Source organism: Rhinolophus sinicus, chromosome 2, assembly GCF_057876585.1.
Source record: "Rhinolophus sinicus isolate RSI-liver-muscle chromosome 2, RSI-T2T, whole genome shotgun sequence".
Lineage (NCBI taxonomy): Eukaryota > Metazoa > Chordata > Mammalia > Chiroptera > Rhinolophidae > Rhinolophus > Rhinolophus sinicus.
The window spans coordinates 147,851,604-147,866,838 of record NC_142502.1 but is presented as its reverse complement, the minus strand read 5'-3'; positions in this window follow the sequence as shown (position 1 = coordinate 147,866,838).

Genomic DNA, 15,235 nt, shown 5'->3' with positions numbered 1-15,235 from the left:
ACCCAACAGACCTGGGCCTGGGTCTTCAAGACAGGGGACTATGGGTAAACAACATAAGAGTGACTTATATGTGGCATCTTAGTAGTACGCTGCTTATAGATAAATCCCGATACTCAAACATATTGACTATCACTGGCTAGTGTTTCCAACAGACTGTGTATGTTCCATCAGCTGTGGATTCAGGGCTAGGTTCTTAGATGAGTTAATGGAGACTTAACTCCTTAAAAAAGCAACATCTGAATTCTCTGATTACACTGCTGGTCAACTAGACACTTGTTCTTTCTCTAGCCTTCCTTCTTTCCTTCCTTTCTTATTTGTCTATATACTCAGGGTATATATAGCCTTTGCATATTTCCATTCTGACATACATATATTCATAAAAAGATATATTAGTTTCTGAGGGCTGCCATTACAAATCACCACAAACTTGGTGGCTTAAAACAATAGAAATTTATTCACTTACACTTCTGGAGGCCAGAAGTCCTAAATCAAAGTGTCAGCAGGGTTGGTTCCTTCTTTGGGGATAAGAGGAAGAATCTGCCCAATGCCTCTCTCCTAGCTTCAGGTGGTTGCCAGCAATCCCTGGCATTCTTTGGTGGCTCATGGCAGCATCACTCAAATCTTTGCCTTATTGTTACATGACATTTTTCTTGTATGTGTCTCTGTGTCCAAATTTCCTTCTTCTTATAAGGACATCAGTCATGTTGGATTTAGGACCCAACCTAATCCTATATGACTTAATCTTAACTTGATTCCATCTATAAAGACTGTATTTCCAAATAAATATAGTCTTCCAGGTAGACACAAACTAACTGTTGGGAGACACTATTCAACCCAGTGCTAATGGAAACTACCATCAAGCAGGTAGTCAGTCTGCTTTCTCCTTGCCATCGGTTCCCTTTAAGGTCTTTCAGATCAAAACCAGTGTCAAGGTCAGAGCAGGCAGGAGGGCCAACTTGCCTCCAGATTGTCTTGGTTCTACAACTCAGAATCAACTGGGACCTGAGTTGGGTATTCAAGTCCCCAGACAATAACAAAATTTTGATTCTGCTTAAGAAGTCATCTCACTACATTGTTACCCTAGGATATGTATCACTAGACTTCCAGGGAACACTTGAGCCTACCCCAACGTATATGAGCCACTTGAATGCTCCTGCAGACCAGCTGCCCCCTCTTTGCTCAGGGTCTGGTTGCCAAGTCAGCTCCCCTGCGATAAGCATTTTACAAATTTGAATCTTCAGAGCAGCCCCACGGAGGTCCTATTTTCATCCTTACTTTACCACTTTCAATAGAGTTGGCTAATCTGCTACATATTAAATGTGATAATATTTATATTCACAAATCAGAAGGAAAGAATTTCATCTAAATATTTAAAAATAGGAATTAAATCCTGTGAATCTATAGAAAATCATAAATATAAATTTTAAATAAGCTCATACGTATTTTTGTTTTATTGTATTTTGGGTTGGGTGTAGGTCTATTTGATTCTTCCTCTAGTATAAACTATTTTCTTCAGGAAGATTCCCTGGTTTTTGAACTCATATTCCTACCCTTTGATTCATTCAATTTTTGGCCATTTTCTCACCAGCTTAAAATAAAACCTTTTGTGGGGAGAGGGGTTAAGAGTTGTTCAGAGTTTCGTGGGGGAACAGCCAACTTCTTCATTTCCAAGATCTGCCGTGTACTTCCTGCTGCTCTCACTGGGGGCAAATAAAAAACAGGAGATGTAAGAGACAAATTATCCCTGAGAAAGCCCCCTATAACAGAGTGAAAATAATTGAAAAATGATAACAAGTGGCTGAAATGTTTGGAGAGATAAATGTGATTTATCATATAGCACACAAGCACAGACGTGAAATTGTAACTGCAGACTTCCCTTAACATCTGTGTGACCTTCGAAGCATCCATAAAACTTCCACCACACGCAAAAACCCATGTATTTCTGGTTGGAGGTGAACCCTGGTTTGTGTTTCACTTTCTCAGATGCACCTTTGAATGATTCTTGTTTTGTATTTTAATCCATTCTGAGAGGCATTTCTTAAGAACTTAAATGAAACTGAAAACAAGAGCAACTCTCAATCCATACTTTGTGAAGTCAAGGCTATCTACGCTGCTTAGTCTTCATGTATGGAGATGTGAAAGATTGTTTTATGTAAGACATGTTTTCTTCTCAACATACTTGCTAAGGAAAGGGGAAAAAAGAACATATGCCTATTGCCTCATTGTTATCAGCAAGTTAGTTTTAAGTTTCTGTCGTGGCAGTATTTTCTCTTCTTATAGCTGATTTTCTCACCATTCTGTGACAGAATATGAGACAAGCACTGCTACTAAAAAGATAAAGGTTTCCAAGCCGATCCTAGCACTCTTTGGTATGGAAATGGCGGGGGGGGGGGGGGGGGAGGGTATGCCTCTTTGAGTTTTTTCTTTTTTTTTAAGTTTTGCAGCCAAGAATTCAAGAGTTAAGGCTGATAAAACTGCATTAAGATTATCTCACCTGCCCAAGTGTGGGAGAAAATATGAGTCCAGAATAAATTGCTTTTCTCAAAATAGAAAGACTTTTCTGGTTTTATTTGGCCTGGGAACAAAGCTGAAAGGTAGGCGGGACTTCCCCCTCCAACATCTGCTTCTTGGATTCCTGGGAGCTCCGAAACTGGAAATCCCCCAAGTACCTTTATGGATGAAGTGAGAACTTGGGCTCCCCCAAAGAACAGAGGGCAAGAGATGGGGCACAGGCAGGCACTGGGCTGCTCCTGCATCCCTGACACTCACAGACTCATATAACATCAAGAGCTGACACCACGTCTCGAACAAAATAGGGCCCTAATCAATATCTGTTGAATTACAATCTAATACATATATCTGTAGGTGTTTTAAAGACATCATACTTTCCACAAGCAAAAATATTCTCTAGGTAAAACCCACACAAATCGCAACAAGTATGCTAAGTGTGCATGTTATATAGTACTTTATAACCAAATACTGTTATCCCCATTGCAATCCATCATGCGTGCATGTGCTATGGAAGACATGTTACCAACACATGTGCCGCTCATGCTGTCAGGTAGGCCCACCAATCCCAACTGCGGATAGACATCCTTGGGTTGTTCTTATCCAAACTGACAACTTTAAATTCCCTACCTCTGCTGGTTAACCAATTTCTCAGCTCCTTTTAACATACATCTCCCAAACCCACCATCTTCCCAAATCAAGCCTTTTCACCAGAAATCAATTCTGAAACATTGTTTATTTAAAATTTTTAAATTGCCATTTAACTGCACACGCCACGGGATCATGCGCCAAAAGCCCAAATGGAGAATAATAATTTTTTAAAACAGCTCTGGGTAAGAATGACCTTGTGGAAATGTATTTTGCACACATCCCATTGGTGAATTTTTGCTGTTCCTTTTTTTATTTTTTTTTAAATGGGAAGCCATCATTTTAGGAGATAATATAGTAACCTCAGTTAATTCGTATGCTGCTGTTCAGTCGGAGTCTGAAAGCTGAAGGCCACGAGGTTGTGCTGTAATGGAAAAAAGCTTTTTAACTAAAAGCCAGGAGACCTGGGTTCTAATATCAGCTGTGCCGCTGCCTCACTGTGAGACAGTGGGCAAGTCTCTTAACCTGCCTGTGTCTCAGTCCCTTCATCTCTAAAATGGGGATAATGGCCCTGTCCTTGAACACCTGGGGTTCTTGTAAAGATGAAAAGCAGTGTTGGAAGTAGAAACCCATCATGAATTAGGAGCACGGTGTATTTGCCATGTGTTTGTCATTGTATGGTTTTATCCACACAGCCTTCAGACACCAGGCAGCCTGGCTTTGCTTCAGGGCAGCACCTCAAGGCTGCTCCATGTAGGCCTTGAGCGCCTGGGCGTTGAGTCTGAACAGACTGATGCTTGAATCTGGCTTCGCTATTTACAAGCTGAGTGACCTTGGACAAACTGCATAACTTGTCGAACTCTCAGTAGCTGCATCTACAAAACGGACATAATGATATTTACCTCTCCCGGTTGATATGAGGCCTAGATTTGTCATAGAGACTAAATACACATAGTCAGGGCTTACTAACGCCCTCACTGTACTTCTTGGCATTTAAGAAGATATTCTTTTATGAAAATTATACTCAGTTATTATTCAGTCCCAAGTTTATTCTTCTGGTCCCTTGGTCCCTGACTGTGTTTCAGTAGATCCCCCGTGAGTAACTTTGAAATGATTGGAAACCAAAATGTCAACTGTTTCCTGATCATGCTATCCAAAGAATTCAGATAGCAGTCAACTTGGGAATTACCCTCTTCCCTCTGAAAGCCAGAGCTTCCTTAGGAGAGAGAGACAGTGCAACAGGCAGAGGTGGTTTGTGGGCAGGCTACATACTGGAATAGACTCCTTAAGGTCAAGCACTGAGCAAGTCTATGCTGTTTAACTCAAAAATGGGGTCATCTGGCTTCACTATTTGGGGCTGCCCATCGAGTTATTAATGATTCTGGGCTTAAAACACAAATACAGAAAATTTGAAAACATAGAGACTTGAGATTTCTTTGCAATCACCTTGAAAATCTGAATATAGCAAAGTATGTATTCAGATTTTTATTAAGTACATATGAGTATATACTTATTTTAATACATATATGCTTATTTATAGTAGGTTTTACATACCATATAGTATATTTATATACTTATTTTTAATAAGCGATTCAGATTCAATAAACATTGAACATAATTCAATACTTCAACTGTCTCCTGCATACAGTTAGTTCTCAAATTTCCATTTAAATCTCCAACCTAGTTTTCGCCATCAAGTTCCAGAGCAACAGGCCCAACTCTGTACTTGAAAAGTTATCACAAATTCATACAGCAAATATATATTTAGGACCTACTGTTGCCAGGCACTCACACAGGGAACTTGCATTCTTATGAGAGGTACAGAAAGATGAATGGGTAATTCGGGTGTGAGCAGAATCACAAGGCACTTGGAAACAGCTACAAAGGCTACCCACCCTGCCTGGGGATGTAGGGCAAAGCTTTCTGGAGGAAGTGAAGTCTAAGCTGACATAGGTGGGCAAGTCAACCAGGTGTGTGGAGGGAGTTTAGAGGAGCATTCAAACAAGGAACAGCCTGCAGAGTGACCCTGAGGCAAGAGAAGACAGGATTAGAGAACCAGTTGTTTCGTGAAGAGCACCGTGTTCAGATTCACACTATAGAAAATCTTTCTAGAAACTACGTGTATTTGAAGGAGGCAAGACTGAAGAAGGCAGGGAGACCAGTTAGGAGGCGGGGTGGTAATCTGGGCAAGAGTAGGTGGATGGTGGTGGTTAGGGAGAACCCACGCTCCAATATGGAAAGTTTCTATTCACTATTGAGCTCCCAAATAAACATACATGCCATTTTTCTCTATGTTCTTTTCATTTAGTCAGGTGTTGGAATTTTCTTACATCCCAGAGAATTCCTTCATTGAGATACTTGGACCAGGCCTTCCAGCAGCCTAACATACCTATCTGTACAGGGCATTTCAACATCACAGAATAATCTGGAAATATGATGTCAGTTAACTCAGATTTCACCCAGGACTCAACATAGTTTGAGGAAATATACATTAGTCTTTGTTATAGATTGAGTTGTATCCCCGCGGCAAAAAAAATTTTTTTTACATAGATGAAGTTCTAACTTAATTGGAGATAGTCTTTAAAGAGGTAACCAAGTTTAGAAAAGGTCATTACGGTGGGCCCTAATCCAATATGACTGGTGTTCTTATATAAAGGAGAAATGTGGACACAAATATGCACCAAGGGAGAATGCCACGTGAAGATGAAAACAGAGGTTGGGGTGATATGTCTACAAACAAAGGAACACCAATGATTGCCAGCAAAGCACCAGAAGCTAGGGGAGAGGCATGAGGCAGATTCTCCCTCACAGCCTGCAGATAGAGCCGACTCTGCCAACACCTTCGTCTTGGACTTACAGTCTTTAGAACCATGAGACAACAAAATCCTGTTGTTTAAGCACACAGTTTGCGGTACTTTGTTAGGGCAGCCCTAGTAAATTAATACAGCCCTACTGTCCCACTACCAGACAGTAAAAGTCATCCCTGGGAGGGTATAGAGTTGTTTTGTGGGGATGGAACAGTTCTGTATCTTCATTGCCACGGTGGTTACACAAATCTATACAGGGAGTAAAACTGCATAGAACTTCACACAAACACACACACTCAAATAACTAGAAGTTTTTTTTAAAAAAAAATGGCGAAAACTAAATAATGTCTGTTGTCTAGTTACCAGAAGTACACCAATATCATTTTCCTGATTTTGACACTTTATTACAACTACATAAGATGTCACCTTTGGGAGAAGGTGGGTAAAGGGTGCACAAGACACTTTTACAGTTTTTGCTAATTCTTGTGAGTATAATTATTTCGAAATAAAACATTTTGAAAAAAATTTTAAACTGCTATTCCTTACCAATGCTGCCCTCTTGATACTGAGTTTTTCTGCACTACTCTCCGACAAGCTGCATGCCAACAGAGACACCCACCTGAGGTCAGCCAGCTGAAGGCTGCAGTCACTGAAATGCTGAAACTACATAATAGCTCTTGGTAGCACAGTGCTGCTATCAGAAACACGTGATGTACTTTATCTAAATTTTAAACACTCTCATACTCCTCCAGAACATAGTCAGGTTCAGAAAATCACTACAAAAGGAAATGAAAGAAACGACAAGAACAGAAAGGTAGAAAACATTATGCTGGATTCCTTTCAGAACATTGATCCTACTTCAGCCAGTAGAAGTGACTCACTAAGAAAATTGGCCTCTGACTACGATTTTTATTTCTAGAAAATCAGTGTCTTTAGTGTCCTATTAAATTCAAGATAAGCAATTTTTTAAAAGGTTGTTTTGAAGAGAATTACTGGCATGCCTATGGTGTTTTCATGTGTCTAAACCCAGTCCTAGAAGCACACAGAGGCTTTCAAAACAACATGTCTTTAATAAAACAAGTTGGATGTGGGTGCAAAGATATGTGAGGGTCAGCCTGTTGAGAGATCTTGATTTCTTTTGGCTCCGTCATCCCAGTGCTCTCTCTTACCTCCCCCTTTTCTTGCTTGCTTTCTCCTTTTGCCACCCTTCTATTTTCCTATTCATTGTGTCATGAAGGGATGCCTGCAAAGGGTCAATTCTGCCCAGCATGGCTCTAGTGGAGATACGAATCACCATCAACAACAACTGCAAGAAGTGGATAAAAATTATAGGATGCTTTTCTCAAAGGGAATTACGGAAATAGAATGTGTCACAACCATCCCGAAGATTGAAACTTGATCAACACTTGAAGGGAATGAAGCTACAAATCCTGGGGCTGTGTCTTTAGTCAAAGGTAGCCATTACGCTGGGACGATTAACTCCAGCGTCTTCACTGAAAACAGGTTCTTCTCCATTTGTCAGGTGGAAAAATGAAATTCTTCTATTTCCAAAACAGACAGTCACTCGGAATACTTTCACCCAACAAAACGATTTTCTTTCTATCTAACCTCCTGGGTCTGTAGGTGGCACTGGCAGCCTCATGGGGTAGGCGCTTCAGTGGGGAGAAATATCCCATCTGTACTCTTGTTGCTTTCACACTTGGTTCTTTGTCTCGGGGGGAGGGGGACTTTCATAGAAACAGGTGCATTGTGATTGCAATATAGATAGATTTATTTTTTTCCCTTGCTGAATAAATGTATCACGAATGGTCTCTGCAAAAATGTGATGCTGTTGGTACCTGCACTTCCTTACAAAGCTATATACCTTCTTACCTATGAGAAGTTGAAAACAATGGTTAAAAGTAGTTATTCCATGAGGGAACAATTGTAATGATAAACGGAGCTTTAGCAAACATATACCGAAAGTATTTCAGCTTGATTCCTGCCATCACAATCTTTGTCTCTGTCCCTAGCCTAATGACATATGTTACATATCACCCATGTCCTTGTCACTTGACTAACATGGCCCTCTGTTTAAGACATAAACATTCCTTTTGATTTGTCATAGTACACTTTCTGTAGCCAATGGGTTTCCCGATGTAGCCTGAATTTGAGTCCTGATTTTGCTGTTAACCAGCTATGTGACCTTGGATAAGTCACTTAGCATCTTTGGGTCTTTACTTAACAAACACTTATTGAGCATCTACCCTATACTAAGAACCATGATAACAAGCTAAGGCCTCTATCCTGAAGCAGCTTCGCGTTTAGCAGGAGAAAAATAAAGGAAGCGAGGGAAAGAGAGAGAAAGAGAAGGAAAGAGAAAGAGGACTGGTATAGGTTAAGCTTTGAAAGGGAGACAGGATTTAGTTCCTTTATCTTTTTGTATCAACACCACCAAAAGGAAGGCACAAAGTAGATTCTGCTGTCCCACGTCCCAGACCAGCCTCTGCACCCCATTTCTAGGGACCTTCCTCCTCATCTTCTGGAGAAGCATTTGAGCATTGGAGTCAGCTATAACTGGAAAATGAGGCAGAGGGAATGACTGGGTAATACTCAGAGAACTTTCGGAGGTAAGCTAATAAAATACATGCATATTTATGAGTATATTATTTGAGTATTATTTTTTATTTTTAATATTCCCTGTTTCTTTTTTTACAAGAGCAATTCATATTTAGTAGAGGAAGAGAAGACAAGTAAAGCAGAAGAAATCAGAAAGCACTCACGATCCCATGCACCGAGGCCACCACTATCAACACCTTTTTTGGTGTAGATCATTCCCCTCATTTTAAACACGTGTAGTTGTTTCAGTTTACCAAAATGGGATTATGTTATTCTTACTGTTCTGACATTTGTTTTTTCTTCTTATGTAGAAAGATAAAATTTGTATTTTAGACACATTAATAAAAAAATAGTTCTTATATGTTGACTTTCCTAAATTAGTATTTTTAATTATGCTCAATGACTAATCTTGTAAAGCAAGTAACAGTCTACTTTAATGGATGATGCATTCTGCTCCCACCTTCAAGGAAATGTATTTAGAAAAAAAGAAAGGAAATTTAATATGGAAAGGCTATAGTGCATGCATTTGTTTTAGTGTCAAAGTTCCAAGAATCATGGACCTTATTGCATTTACTCTTGTTCAGTTTTGAGGATCAGGAGGAAAAAAGATTTATGAACTAAGGAGATTTTTAATGATTACGAAAACTGTATCTGTTTGCTTCTTAAGACTGATGTTTTCCATATGCCATAAAGGAGTTCCATCACTTTGAAAAATTGTTTCCAACCTTTTGAATTAAGGATATAAAGAAATTGGTTCTCATCAAGCCATGAGCTCTTGCTGAGTAAAAATACAACATTCAGATTTTCAAAAGATAGAAAAAAAAAAAAATCTTCATTCTGTGAATGGCAAGAAGCACATCTAGTATAAAACTGCTCTCCAAACTGACATGAGAATTCACTGGTTCACCTGCTTATCACCTGTTCCAATCAAGAAACATCGTCCATCTTTCAGAGAGATCTGACCTCAGAACATGTCAGCTCTCTGTGCTCTTGCGTTCCTAGTTGAAGGGATAAGAGAGAAATATTTGAGACTATCTAGAAAGGTTTGAGTTTGCTTCCATCATTGTACCCTGGCTTCTCCTTTGAGAAGGGAGACTTAAAGCAGCCACAAACTGATGCCCTCTTAGGCACCGTGATTCTCTTTTGCTTATGTGTCTTTGGGTAAAGGATTCATTTTCACATCCCCTGACATTGCTGTCTCATTAATTGGAAGACAAAAGTTAACACTTTCTCTGAAGGCAGCTCTTGTTCGGTCTCAAACCTGGTGGTAGCCTTTGTAACTTACACAGGGATGATGGTGATAAGAAAGAACACAATTCAGAACGACATTCATACACATTGCAGTTGAAGACAGCTCCAAGTTGGCCTTGTCTGTTTTGGATCAACTATTTTTGTGCGTGTCTCTCTGATTTTACAGAAGTTGAACCCTTTGGGTTGGGTCTCTTTCCCTCTATTATTTAAGCTACATTTAATCCTTCCTTCCATCTTTTTTTTTTACAACTATTCTTTGCCTTGAGTAGTCCACCTCATACCTCCTCTTCACTGCATCTTATGCCTCCATCTAAGGAAAATAGGAACCATGACAGGCTGTGTTCTGAAAGGACTCAGGCAAGAATAGAAATGAGACATCTCTTATACCTGATGTTGGAAAGCCATTATCCTTGGGAACTCTCCCACGCCCTTCCCAACAGAACAAATGCAGATGCCTCTGGCCAGGGCTCTTTCTATGATACCCTGTTTCTGATTTGGAAGTCAAAACAGCTCAGGAGGTTATCAAAATAGTCCCAATGAAGCAAAAATAGTCCTCGTCTTTGATAGACATATGCAGAAAGCTTGGATTTTTGCCTCATTCCAGGAAGTTGGCTCGCACATGGCTAAGTATTTCTCACCTGCCTCATTAAGTCTGGTCCTAGGATTACTCGCCAACCTATCTTAGCATATTCCTCAACATTCTAGGAACATATACCATGTCATTTCCAGCACTAACTATTTGTATCACAGGTCAAATGCTAAACGTGACCCACATGCTCCCCAGACTCTTAGTAGTATTTGTTCAGTAGCAGAGGAAGTTTCAAGGCTTAATTAGAGCAGATAAAAAAGTATGAACAATGGTGAATGTGACCATCCAACAGTCAAGGTTTCATTAAACGTGCTTCATACAGACGCAGCTTCTATTATCTGCTATAGGACATAGCAGTCCGTGACTAACACTAGTACCTACTATTAACAAGTGTGGAATTGCAGAGGTATTTAAGCAATAGATATTATCTTTACCCCCTTCCTTGTTTGCGAGGGCTTATGATGTTCATTCATTCAGCAAATATGTAGTGACACCTACTATACACTAGGCACTGCGATTAACATTAGGAATAAGCCCTGAAAAGACAGATCCTTCTATGCGGGGAGGACATGTGCTATTGACCACAAAGGCGGGTGATTGCATGTAACAGAAAAGAGGAACAGGTAAATTTGGGGAAGGAAGTCCCTCCCTGTCTCTCATTTTAAAAGCTAGCCTTCTAGCTGGTCCCGAGTTTGGGGGTTCAGTGGTCATCAATTCTATGTGAATGACTCTAGCTTCACTCATCTTTTTGAAACACTCTTTTCTATTCTGGTCAGGCTTTAAGAGATTTGGTTTTTTTATTTTTCTGGCTGTCTCATCCTGTCTTTTAAACCATGACAGAGAAGGATTAATAGCCAGGAGAACAGAGGGCCTGACAACTCAATTCTGTCACCCAAGAGTACTTATTAAGCTGCCACCTGTACATAGCCCTGTGCCGGGTGCTCGTGCTAATAACGTGTGTGTGTCTCTTCTCCCTGCAGGACCTTGGCACACACCAAACTGAACAGAAAACTACAGCTCGGAGGCTCATGGTGAGTGTTGGGTCAGGGCTTTGGATGAGACTTGAAGTGTGTGAAAAAAGAGGCAGATGCGTGTCTAAGGTTAATTATATCCCGAGGAACTCACACTCTTAGAGACATTGTGGGAAGGGGCTGGCTGGTGACCACATGAAGGTTAATGGCACTATTACATATTGGAAGAGTCCATATTGTGTCAATAAAGAGATAGACTTCTTTTTAACAATGACATAATTTACCATAACTGCTCCTCTGGTGCCCTGAGATAGAGCAGTGAAAATGTAGGTTGTTATTAGAAGACCCATATAGACACATACACCCACACACATGTGCACAGCCAAGCCCTGTGCCAAGGAGACTCACTCCACTGTCTTTGAGTTCTCAAATGAATGTGGCATCAGTTAAAATCAGAAGGACTTAATTATTCTTTTGGATTTTGGGTGAAACTCATTTGAAGATACCAAAATGCTAAAACTTAACATGGAGAGAGTTTAGGATTCTCTTAGAGCAGGATTTTAAGGTGACATAATAGTTTCTGAATTGGACCTGGGGAAGGCTTGAGGAGAGGTCCACGGGCCAGACTTGAAAACTGCATCCACCTCACCATGTCCTGGGTGTGGAGTACGTCCTCTCTGTGAATACTTGCTAAAAGAAGACTCCTCAAATATAAGAAAGGTGGACAAGGCTACTTTCCATCATAGGAGGAGAGTGAAGACAGGAAACTATTTTTCAGCCTCAGTTTTCTTTTCTCTAAAATGGGACAATTGCCCTAATTTTGAGGATTACATAGGACAATAACTATGAAAACACTTTTTAATTATTAAGAGGATTATAGATGTAAAAAATCATTTTTATTAATATGTTAAATATCTGCTTAAATATTTCAACTTACTAAAGGTACAAGTGGAATGCTCTAAAAGGAGATGTTCTTGGTGTGGATGTATATACGTATGTTTAAAATTCAAGTGACTCGTGGCTCGCCCAGGTGGCTTAAATGAGGTTTAAGGAGGACAAAGGCAGGAGAGTTCTTGGGGTCATGATTCATGCTGGTTCGCCCAAGGCTGAGGCGTTCCCCAGGATGCAGGACTTGGCTACAAGTGGGACATTTCTGGGAAAACCAGGCTGAATTGTGCACCCGAGTCCTGTTCAACCCTCTTAATTCCATGATCTCTAATTTTAGTCCTCTTGTTTATAACAGAGTTTTAATCAACTTATGAAAAGAAGGGCAATATCCTAAGTGAGGGGCAGCAAAGTGGTCCCTGTGGTTCTTGGTGAGATTTTAGGGGTGCCATGGGAGCAGAAGGAAAAATATTCTATTTCATTCTGTTTATTCTCCCAGCTTCCTATTACCCATCTTTGAAAAGAGCTGTGAGTTAAACAATGCACACCCAAACTGCCCACCTGAAATCAGTCCCCGTGTGACTGCCAGGCTTCTGCAGCCACAAATATGCAAGAATAACGTTTCCAGCATGTCAGTGGATAACGTAAGTTCTACTGAGCACAAACTTGGAAGGTAAGTAATCAAGGTGTTTACCTGATGAATGAAGAGTGGGGAGAAGGCAGCATCATTTCAAATATATCTAGCGTTTTCCCATTAAGCCACGAAAGTTGCAGGTATTAATCATCAAAATAAATGGGTCCTGCCCTTAGGTGCGTGCAGCCTTGCATGAGAGAAACCACCAGTACAGCACTTCTTTCATCAAATTACCGAAGATGAAATGAATTTTGAAACAATATCCCAGGTGAATTAGACATTTAGCTACTTAACAAGAGGCTTTGCTGGGACCTTCGTCTATTATTTTGAGAAGTTAAGTCAGTTCCTGCCAATAATTCAGTACCGTCCTGTTCACATTGCCATTATTTCACGGGCAGGAGATTCCATGGCTAATGGCCAGACCTTATTGTATCTTGAGTTTGGCATTGGAAATGGTTCTGAGAGCTTCCCACTGAGCCAAGAGTCAAGTTAGAGATCTCCTGTGCAGAAAAGGGTGGGCATTCCATTATTCTGCAATATAGCAAAGTAAAATAAGTAGGATTTCATTTAAGCCGTGTTTCTCTTTTAGATTAGGTTAAATGGCCAAGATGCTAAAAGCCTCTATCTTGTACAAATCGAGTGCCTCTGTCTGCTGATTCTGACCATTCTGGCTGTAAGTCATATTCTGAAAAGCTTTTGATAAGCGTCTTAAGTGTAGGGAGACATCTCATGTGTCTTGCTAAGAACAGGCACATTTTCATATCGAAAAGGTACTGCTCCTTCTTTAAGTGTCTTTCTTCCTTCAGGGGTATTTTAAAGGCAAGATTGAGAGTTTTAAACCAAAGTGTAAATTTGAGTTTCAAACATTAGTCCCCAGTTTGGGGGATAGGAAGGTGGGGAGATGTTTGGAGGCCAAGTCAAATATCAATACTTCAACGTGTGCTCCCTAGAAAGATACCTGTTTAGGAAGAGAGTTCTTGAAACAGAGAAAGCTTATTTTCCAGTTAAAAAAAAAGGCACAACGTGGGAAAGGAAAAAGCAGTATTGGTCTACCTGCTACCAAATTTCCCTCCACACACCTCTGGTCTGACCTTGGCAACTGTGGACAGCCCTCTTCTCCTCAAGGCGGGAGAGAGGGTCCCACTGAAGGCAGAAAATCCTCTTTCAGCCACTGGCTGATGCTTCAAATTCTACTATTATGACTTAATCCCTATAGTTTTAGCTTTGATCCCAGTTAAAATGCAAATACCTCGGAGTGGGGTAATACTTTTAAACTGTTATCAGGCCTTGACAGTCCACTGAGAAGGAAGGAGTGGGCACATTTCCTAGGGTTGAGAGGGCAAGATCTAGAGGCCAAAGAGCAATGGAGGATGAAGTATGAACACAGAAGGACGGTTCCCAGGGCCAAGAAGCAACCCACCTCTCCCAACCCATGAATTATGACAAGATCCCAAAACAGAAATCTTACTCAGATCCATCAGGACAGTATACATTTATGTAGAAATCTCGTCACTAAAGAATCTGAAAAAAGCATTAGCTGAACAATGGGACAAGCTACCAGTCTACTAAAAGATAATTCAAATGTTGGGGACCATTCTGCAATAAAACATAATGGCTAATCCTCAGGGTTCAGCCTTTCTGTTCTAACTTTAACTAAGGAAAAAAGTTTAGCCTTGCTAAAGCTATTATCTGTTCCTAAATTGCATAGTATATAAAATGTAAATGTGATCACACCACTCTTAAATTATTATAACAATGTGCCATTCTGTTTTCTTCCCCTTGACATTTACAAAATTCATTTGGAAGAGTGGGATCTACCTCACAGAGATTAGTGATAAATCATGTATTTTTAATGAATATCAATAGGAGAAACCCCATGACATAGCCCACCATCTAATTTGATTAAACTGTGCTTAAGGCAACACTACCTCTCTGGCTAGGGAATAGCTCCATAATGACTTTGTGAGCATTATTGCAGGCTGTTTTAATGATTTAATGAACTGCCTCTATATTTAGTTCAATAGCCTTAAAATGATTAGTGTTTAAGAAAAATTAGCTCACTTTGATTTGATTCTATTTGATGGTAAGTTTAAATAACCTAACCCTTCAAAACACAGTGGAAAAAAAAATCCTAGAATCACAGCCAGCTAACTGCTAGAAAACATTATGACCATCATTAATAACCGTTCATTTATGTTTAGCTACAGTATCCAGCCTGACACGCTCATCGAGGAGCGGGGCTGTAGGAACAAGGGCTAATGCCGCATTTCATCTTCCCTTTCTACAAATGGAAAGGGGAGGGAGAGGGGAGGAGATGGGAGAAGCATGAAAGAGTCTTCAATTTCATATGGTGGGCTATAAGGAATTTTCTCTAGTTCAGGTCCAAAGTGGGTATCTGTCGACA